The sequence below is a fragment of the Dendrobium catenatum genome, unplaced genomic scaffold (genome assembly GCF_001605985.2).
Source record: "Dendrobium catenatum unplaced genomic scaffold, ASM160598v2 fragScaff_scaffold_984, whole genome shotgun sequence".
NCBI lineage: Eukaryota > Viridiplantae > Streptophyta > Magnoliopsida > Asparagales > Orchidaceae > Dendrobium > Dendrobium catenatum.
The window spans coordinates 459-10,286 of NW_021319446.1; the positions used below are offsets into that span (position 1 = coordinate 459).

The 9,828-nt window shown below is 31.0% G+C and overlaps 1 long non-coding RNA gene across 1 annotated transcript; it reads left to right on the plus strand.

Moving 5' to 3' along the window:
* Positions 1–6,258: 6,258 nt before the first annotated feature.
* Positions 6,259–7,695, plus strand: LOC114580370. The gene is made up of 2 exons (XR_003701751.1): positions 6,259–6,433; positions 7,421–7,695. It is a non-coding gene; the product is annotated as an uncharacterized LOC114580370 (long non-coding RNA).
* The last annotated feature ends 2,133 nt before the right edge of the window (positions 7,696–9,828 follow it).

A 9,828-nucleotide genomic window follows, 5' to 3' on the forward strand; every position in this document is an offset into this window, starting at 1 on the left:
CCATAATTTTCTTCTTCTATCATTTTTCAAAATAATCATATACATTACAGTATATGGCTCTAAACAGAAAGTACAGAACTAAACAGAAAAGTCATGACTGTATAAAAATCAAAAGTACAAAATACCTAATCTTAGATCAGATACTGAACAGCTAGTCCAAAACCTCATTCCCTTTTCCAGAATCTGAAAACCATGAAAATAACCACAGTGAGTTAACAGCTCATCAAGACTACACTATCCGATAAAAATCTCCAGAAATTCTCATATCAAAATACTCATAAAAGCTTTAAAAATAGTTTATTGAATAACCGTACATAATTCAGATACTCGTACAGAAATCAGAATATCAGACAGAGTTCAGATATTCATACAGAATAGAAATCAAATAAAATACATATATTCGTACAGAACTGATAAAATAAAAAAGACATAAGAGCTGAATCAAATTTACGTCATAGAATTATTCAAATCAAAATTCAAATCAAAATTCAGAATAGATTTTAGAAAACATTCAAATCATATTTCAAAATAGATTTCCCTGACCCAGACATAATCTCAAAGGATTCTAGCCCCTTATGTGTCTCCCTTCCCTGACACAGATAGAATCTCAACGGATTCTAACCCCTCATGCCTCCCTTTGTGCTTACAGCACCAGAATATATCAGATATACAGAATTATCAGATCAGAAATAATTTTCATATTCCCAGACCTAGACAGAATCTCAAATGATTCTGGCCCTTTATAACTCCCTTCTGATATCATTCAAACATCAAATCATCATATCATAACAAATACGGAGTAATTGAGCATATATCAAAATTTCATATTTTTGTATAGCGGCTAACGACAAAAAGCCAATGAATAAAAAATGCACAATTTTAGAAAATTGCCAAATTAACAGAGATCGTGTAAAACGTCCTTTCAAAACTTTTATTGTACTGAAGCAATATTTTTCAACATCAAGATAATTTTCTATTCGATAAAAACTCCGCAGAATTCAAAATACCCAGTGAAAAATTTTCAGAAAATACTCAAAACGTGCAAAATTACAATCCTTACAACATACCAAAAGTTTTCGATAAAAGTTTTACTAGTGCGAAGTTATACCCGTTTTTCGCTAACGGAAACAAAATCTTAAACAAAAAATTCGTCAAAAATCATATTTCTAAAAATTGAGAAAGGCATAATGTGTCTTACCTTGAGTCGATCAACTTTCCCAATTGCGGTGAAGGATGAAACGGACCGAAGACGCCCAAAATCTAACTTTTTCTCCTTTTCCTCTTCTCTTTCTCTCTCCTAGGCTTTCTCTCTCTTCAAAAAACATGAAATAGATATTTAATGGCTGAGATATTTTCCCTGATCGTCCGGACGATATTCGCACTTCGTCCTGGGATGATCTCCTCAGTTATTCACAAACAAAGTTCGTTAAAACAAAATTTGCTCTTCGTACAGGGACGATCTCCTCGGGTTGTCATCGTACGAACGTTGATTAATTTCGTCGCTGGACGGAGCTCTCTGTCTAATGGCTTTCAACTGTTTGTCCCGGACGAACCCAACTTCGTACGGACGAACCTGGAAGGAAAATCCATAACAAGCTAAACATGAAAGAAAAAGGGTTTTCACAAAATATTATATCATAAATAAGATGGACAATCACAAATATTTTTACCTATAAATTTATTTTTTTAGCAATATTAGTTGAGAGTTAAATCAATATTCTCAAATCTCACCAACTAAAAGAGATTACACTCATCTTTCTAATTAAAAATTGTAAAATATGTAATTTAATTTATGTATTTAAGAAACTCAAATTAAGAAAAAATTAGTATCATATATTTGACCGAAATTAAATAAAACATTTAAATTAGTATCATTCAAAAATTAAATATTGCACATTTTAGCACACCTTATGTAGAATGAGGGTATCCTGATCTGATATCCATTCATCCACCAAAATCCAATACACATAATTGAAGTAAATCTTCTAAAGTCTAAATTATTCTTTCTGGTTTTTTATTTGTCTGAGGATGAAATGCAGTGTTGAAGGTCAATCTAGTATTCAAGGTTTCCTACATCTTTTTTCACAATATAAAAGTGAATCGAGCATCTCTATCATATACTATAGATTTCGAAACTCCATACAATCTCACAATTTCTTCAACATATATCTTTGCTAATTTTTCCACAAAATATGTTTTTTTATAGATAAGAAATGAGCAGATTTTGTTAATCGATCCACAACAACCCAAATAGCATCTTGACTCTATCTTGACTTGGGTAATAAAATCACAATTTATTATAATTTTATCAAATTTCCACTCATACATATGTAATGGATCGGTTTGGGTGGCCCGTTCAACCGAACCGGCCAACCCTGCTAATAAAAGTCGCGACCCCAAAAGGGGTCAGAGCATTTTGCAAAATTGAAGGGGCGGACGGCTGGGCGGACCAAACACGTACAAAGAAGGGATTTTGAGGTTCGTTTCGCCATTTTTAGCGAATCATTTTATTTGATGATAAAATTTAACTTCTTTTCATTCCTATTGCTAAAGAAATAGAAATTGAGAAGGAAACATAAGAAGAAGAAAGTTCTGTCGAGAGGAACGACTAAGAGGAAAATGAGCGAGGTTTGTTATTTTATTTAGTTTTTTTCTCTGTATAAATCTTTCTCTATTCTTCATCTAATTAGTGGAGAATATTACTTAAAGACGAGGGTAGAGATTGAAAGAGGGAAGGAAAAGATTTGGAAAGAATGAGGAAATAATTCAGGAACCCTTTTCTTCTGAAAGTAGAACAAAGAGTAAGCGAACTATTAATTAAGTTTGATTTATATATGAATTTATATTTTTTTTTCTAATTAAAGAAATCATTATTATAGGAATGATTCAATTAAAGCAAGCATTGGTTTAATGATTCAATAGAGGAAGGAAATTTCAAGGAAGAGAAAACTACTGTGAGGTAATGTTATAGAAGGAATCAATTGTAGTTGAGGCATTCAAATTTGATTTTAATATAAATTAATTTTTATGTTATGGTGAACAATTCTCAATACAAGACGAATATTGGAAGAGGTGAATCAAGTGGGAAAATTATGAAATTTTATGATTTTTTTATGCATATAATCTTTTAAACATTTGATTATTTACATAAATTACAAATGTTGAGAGATAGATATATCATGATCTTAAAAGTCTTCTGATAAATTTCATCTGTTGTAAATATTTGAAACTTCTATTACGGTGAAAAGTATTGACTATAATATGTAAGAGATGCCATACGATGATCAAATGAAAAGTGGAAAATGGAAAAAGAAAATGAAAGACAAAAGTTATATATAAATATATGTATAAAAATAAAACATATGTAAAAGTGAAAAGGAAAAGATACTGCAAATTACAGAAGTTCACCCCCGTATGGTACTGGCTGGGAAAACAACGTACCCGTGCACATTAAAAGTGAAAATGAAATGGAAATGGAAATTTTTGTATCTCAATTAGTACATTTAGACGGTGTTCCTGTATAAATGAAAATGGGGAAATGAATATACTAAGGAATTGAATGTTAAACCTATTAAAAGAAATGTCAAAATAGAAATGAATAGTTATGACTGTATACCAAGAAGATGTCTTATGTGTGATAAAGTTTAAAATGCTTGAAAGATATATGTGTATCGATTTAATATTAAGAGAGAAAGTTGTATGTATTATATTGATAAATCTATTTTACCTATTTTAAGATTTTCAATAGTTACCCACTGAGTTTACTTTGTAAACTCATTCCATTAAATAAATATTTTCACGTAAGATTCCAAAGTGATTTAGAAATGGCTGAAAAAGAAGAGTTCATCTATAGAAGATGACGTGCAAATGACAAGAGGTAATTTATGATTTAATACGAATGCTTAGTATTAGAGAAATTTTTTTGTTAGTGGCTCTTTAATTTAACAGAGAAAATTTTATGTTCTATTGCTTATGAATTGAAATGTTTTGATCCTACCGCCAGACTTTTAGTTACCACCTCATTAAATCGAGCATTCAGGCCGGGTTGTGACATATATAGGTAAAGGTTGTAATTGACTACCCGACTTTTGATGTTCAACTTTAATCATTTAACATATACTGCATTTTTCCAGAAATTCTACAACACTTCTTTTTAGTCTTGGTCACAAAATAATCATCTAAGTTCTTGATATATTTTATTATTGCATGGATGAATTTCATAGCCAAAAATATGAGCTTTGATATATTTTATTATTGCATTGATATAATTTCTTCTATTAAATTATCAATATTTGGAATATAGATTATGCCTTTATATTTCAATAATTTTTCATCATCTAATACAAAATCTTCCAACTGCCCTGTCTGAATTTTCTTAATAATTTCTTGAAAATTTGTATCTTGGGATAAAGAATTGCATATTATATCATTCAATGTAGATTGAATCATCGGCTGATTTTAATATAAATTTTGAAAAAAGGGTCCATCAACTCTATTTGATGGATCAAATTGGTCCCCAACTCTTTTGAGGGACCGAATTGGTCCCTCAACTCTTTAAAAAGGTATATATTTGGTCCTATCGTTAAACGTTAACGGATGATTTGGATCAACCTAACATATGTTAGAAGTAAAATTGGAAGAAAAAAAATTCGTTTCATTATATGAAGCAATGCCCGTAGCATCAAAATGAGATTTTAGTGTTCGTCCCGTAGCGAGCGTCCCGTGCACTCATCGACTCCACTCACATAGCCCTAACAAGCATCCGAAGATCAAGCACTGAGCATCGATCGCATTACTTCCGCAGCTGCGGCGCACTCTATTTCTCTATCACCTGGTGTATCATAGTCGTCTCTGCATCCTGCAGGGGCAACGTTTTCGCAATGCCTCACTTCCAGGGGTGCCAATTTCTCCGTCACCTAGTGCGGCACAGTCGATTGCATCCCGTAGGTGCCTCGTTTCTCTTTCGTATTACAGGTGCATCACTTCTTTGAACATCTTTGAGTGCACAAAATAGCTCTGTTCAATCCGTATTTTACTTGATTCTTTGAACATCTTACCTATCTCTATTTTGGCCAAGAAAGTCAGGTTGTGATTTTTTTTTAGTCAGGTTGTGGTTGGGCATTGCTAGGTAATTGATTAGGTCAAATTGTTAATTAACTTGTGTAATGGGTGACACTTATATTTAAATTTATGAAATTATTTTGAATTTATGCGAGAGAGGTAAAATTTCATTTTATAAGAGATTTCATACATTTTTAAAATTTTAAGTAATAGATTTTTTGATATTTTTCTGAGATTTGAATAAGCTCGGCTGTACTAGAAGATATTAGAGCATGGTTGCTTCTTGCATACATGATCAAGTGACTCACACCCGAACTCCTTTGTTCTGCAGATGCCATGGATTCGTCTTTATTCACCACACCAACCTCCTCAACTACGCTGGAGCAAAGAGTCTCGCAGTTGAATATCATGGAACAAAGTGGAAGGTATAATTTTTTAAAACATTGATTTTGCCGATTTTTTATTTATTTTTCTCACATTTATTAACTTCCAAAAAAATTATAATAGGAATAAATCATAAAAAACAAATACCAACCAGGTGGCTTGAAGATTCAAATTTCTCACAATTATTTGGTGGTTTAACTGAGGAGAATGATATTAACAATAATATAGAAGTAGACAAGGGTGATGGTGACTCTAATGACAATAGTGTCCATTGTTATGATGTTGACGACGATGTTGATGATTGGTTTGAGTATGAAAAAACCCAGCTAAAAGAAAAACAAATTATTAGAACGATCGAAGAAAATCCTACTAGAATTTTTAAAGGGGGAAAGTGTGATAGTGATTGTGTGGACTAAGGTGATGAAGCTAGTCATTATGATAGTGATGAAGATGAAACTTGAAAATGGCCAACTTTCAAACCAACAACATATTCCGTTACCAACTATTTCGAAATCGGCATGTTATTTATGTAAAACTCGAAATCGACGATCGTAAGCGTTGCACGCATCTCGATGTGTCGCGACGAAATTTACGTGAAATTTTTAAAGTCGACGGATTTTGATGAAATAAATTTTATAAAATTCTAAGCAAAATTTCGAGCAAATTGATACAAAGAACATATATTAAATTTCGCTTAAATTGAAAGTTAAAAATGCTAGAAGTTTCATAATATCTAAACTACCCCTATTAAATATTAAAGCAGAAATAATTTAAGTGAGGGCAAAATGGTACTTGGACATTTCCCAACTCCCTAACTAATAAAGAGGCCGAAACCTCTTCCTTTCATGCATGAGTTTCCTTCGGCCGAAACACGAAGGGAGAAGTGGACGGTAGAGGCGACGCAAGGCTTGGGGCGGCGGCTCCGGCAGCAGTTTCTGGCGGCCATTCCTTGGGAAAATTTGTAGAGGGAGGTTCAAAGGATAATAAGGTATGTTTTAAGTTAAGAATTTCTCCTTTTCTACAATAGATTTTTGGATAAAAAATTTTCGGGGTTTTGTGGAAACATTGAATTTCCTTAAGAGATTAATAGGGAAGATTTGGGAAGTGATTTTGTACATGAAAATGTGTTTATTCCCAAATGTTTTTGAGATTTACAAATTAGGGATTTTCCTAACTTGTGAATTTTAAGCAAACCCCTTTTAGATTTTTGTTTCTTATGATATTAGGAGTGTTTTAAAGGTGGAAATTTAGGTTTTTAGCAATAAAAATATTTTTCATAATTTTTAAAATAAATTAATCTGAAAATTATTAAGCACTAATTATTAAACTAATAATAGGAAAGTTTTAAAATGCATTTGGAAGAGAATTAGAAATTTTAAACTTCCTAAAAATTGAATTTTTAATAAATCCGAAATATTAATATTAATTATTATAAAATATTAGGGTGGTTATTATGAAAATTAAAAATCCTTTAATTGAAAATGAATAATTTTATGAAAAGTTTCGACAATTTAAAATATAATTATTGTAGAAAATTCCTTATGTATAATCTTAGGTTTTGAGCATATAAGGACAGCATGTGCCTATGCGACGTCGTACGTCGTAGTGATTGCTTTGCGATACTTACGAGGTAGGTATTGGAATTTAAATTAAGTTAATGTTACACTTTCAAATGTTATGATTATAGACGAGTGCTTATTATATATTATGATTATGTATTTTATGCATTTAATGATAGGCTTTAAAGAAAGAAAAGTTTATGAAAAAGAAAGGAAAAGATTTAAGGGAAAAATTAAAAAAAAAAAAATTGATTATGAAAATATTTTATAACTTATGTCTATCAAACGTTTATTATGATCTTTTATTGTTCTAATTTCATGCTTAATGACCTATTTTAAATTATTTCATGAATTTAAGATAAATGCTTATTACCTGTTGAGCATTCGCTCACCCTACTTTATGGAATGTTTTTCAGGAAAAACTGATAGAAATTGATGGCAATAGGAAAGTTTACCTACCATCGTAGAGGTTCAAAGGATGTCAGATTTTTATATTTTTGTTACGAATTGAGTCAGTTGATTTATTGTGGAGTTAAATGATGTATTGTATTTATGTCTTAAGTGATTGTAAGTTTTGGTGAATTTTGGAAATTTTCAATTTGAATATTTAGTGGCTCTTTCTTACGTTGTTCTTGGATGATGTTTATGTTTATATTATTTATGAAATGAAATTGTTATGATTTGAATGTTATATGTGTTCTCAGTACGATTGTTTGTTCCCATCTCATTAATTCGGGCTAGCCGGGCCGGGTCGTGATAATTTAGTGGAAATGAGGAATTCAAAAAATCTTTTAAAAATTGATCTATCTGACGGGGAAAACAATCAAATTTATAAAGAATGATTGTAATATTCAGAAAATTCCTAAATAGATGCTTCCTTTGGGTTAGTAAGAGAGCAATTAGTGCATTATGGAGTCCACTCCTTGTCCTTATCTGCCGCAAGCCATTATAGCAACTGTACAAGAGAAAGGATAGTGCTTACTACGGCACAGTGCACAGAAAAACTGTAACAAAAAATTTGGCACAGAAGTTTTGAGTGCTATGGGAATTCGGTATTGTAGAAAAATCCTGTAGCAGATTTCAGTGGGAGCTTAGTGCAGGAATCACCGTGTTTTTGTTCGGCATAGTGATTGGGAACCTTGTAGCAGATTCGGCTGAAGGAAGTGGGCACTGCTTAGAAGAAAACATTTCGGCAAGGTGTTTGCGGGAGTTGGCTATGAGGAATTTACAAGTTACAACCAAATGAGAACAGTAAGTGAGAGTTTGGAAAAGTTCGAAGACAAGAAAAGTTTAGAGAAGAAAGGAAGAAAAGTAAGATATGTTGAATACCAAAGGAAAATTAAAGAAGTGCAAATTTAAGTAAAATTATGTTTAAATGCAGACTAATTAACAATGAATTTTGAGTATATTATTTATGTTTATTGATTTCCACAGCATGATTTGAGAGTGGATTTGTAGTAAAGAATTCTGTTAAAACAAAAGAAGAGGAAACTAGAGAAAGAACTATATAGGTAAGTGATTTAATTTCTTTAATGCTTTTATAGAATTTTAATGTTAAGAAAAAATTCTAAAGAAGTGTATACCAACCGTAAGGTTAGGATTCATCAAAAACATACATGCAAAGAAAAAGTTTCGAGGTGACTTACAATCGTAGAAAAGTTCAAAATAGGGGATTGGAGGAGGCACCTCAGCAAGGAAGTAATGCAAATTCAATTTTTAAAGGCAATTTTGTTAATTTATGCTTGTATGTTTGTAATTGACCGAATTAAGGAGCATATGTATTACAAGTTATTTATTTTGATTAAGGATGTTATGCTCCAAATTTTCAAGTATGAATAATTTTCTTATATGATTTTAACATGTGAGTTCAAAAGAAAGTTTAGTATGTTAATCTAAATATTTTCCTATTTGAAAATGTTTAGGAAAGATGTCAATTTTCTTGCATAAGGTATGCATATTAATTGTATATGATTACAACAGAAATAATTATGAAAGCATGCTACAAAACAAGTATGACTTATGTAGACTGGAAAGTTTAATGAATATCCATTTAACTAAAAGTTTGGCTATAAATTTATGTATAACTTACTAATGCATGTGGGGTAAAAGAGTCCCCATATATATTAAATTGCATTGTAAGTGAGGAAAAAGGGACCCCAAAGATATGAGACATGCATAGCATGTGGGCAAAAGGGATCCCTCAAAAGGCAAAAGACACCTCTATGTAATTCAATGACGATAATATTAAGTTTACCTGGGCTCCATTAAATATTGTTATGAAAGTGTAGTCAAATCTATTACAGACTAAATTGGATATTTAGTGCAAAATTGAAAAAAATAAAGACTAATATTAATGATGATTTCACTATTAAGCTTAGTCAATGATGACTCCAATGTTTTGATTTATTATATTATTATGTTTTAACTATTAATTAAATTTTCAAATCTTATTAAGCCTCATAACTCACAAGTATCTATCTTCTTAGCTATTGTTACAGAAAAGAGAAAGGAGAATATTGTTGCATATTAATTTTGCATGTTATTTCTTCTTTCATGTTAATATTATCTTTGTTAGTTAGTTTACTTTTGATGTATGAAAATATTTCAGTGAGATATTACTTTGGATTCGTATTAGTGGCTCTGTAAATATATTTTATTGAAGTCTAAAGTTATTAAGTGCTTCCATTGATGTGATGAATGAAAACTGTTAGATCTTTTATAAAAATTTTTAAATGTTCAAAAGTATTATATGATTAATTGATTGATGAAAATGTTATGTTTATATTAGTAATACTCCCAATAATATTAAGAGGTACTATGGGGT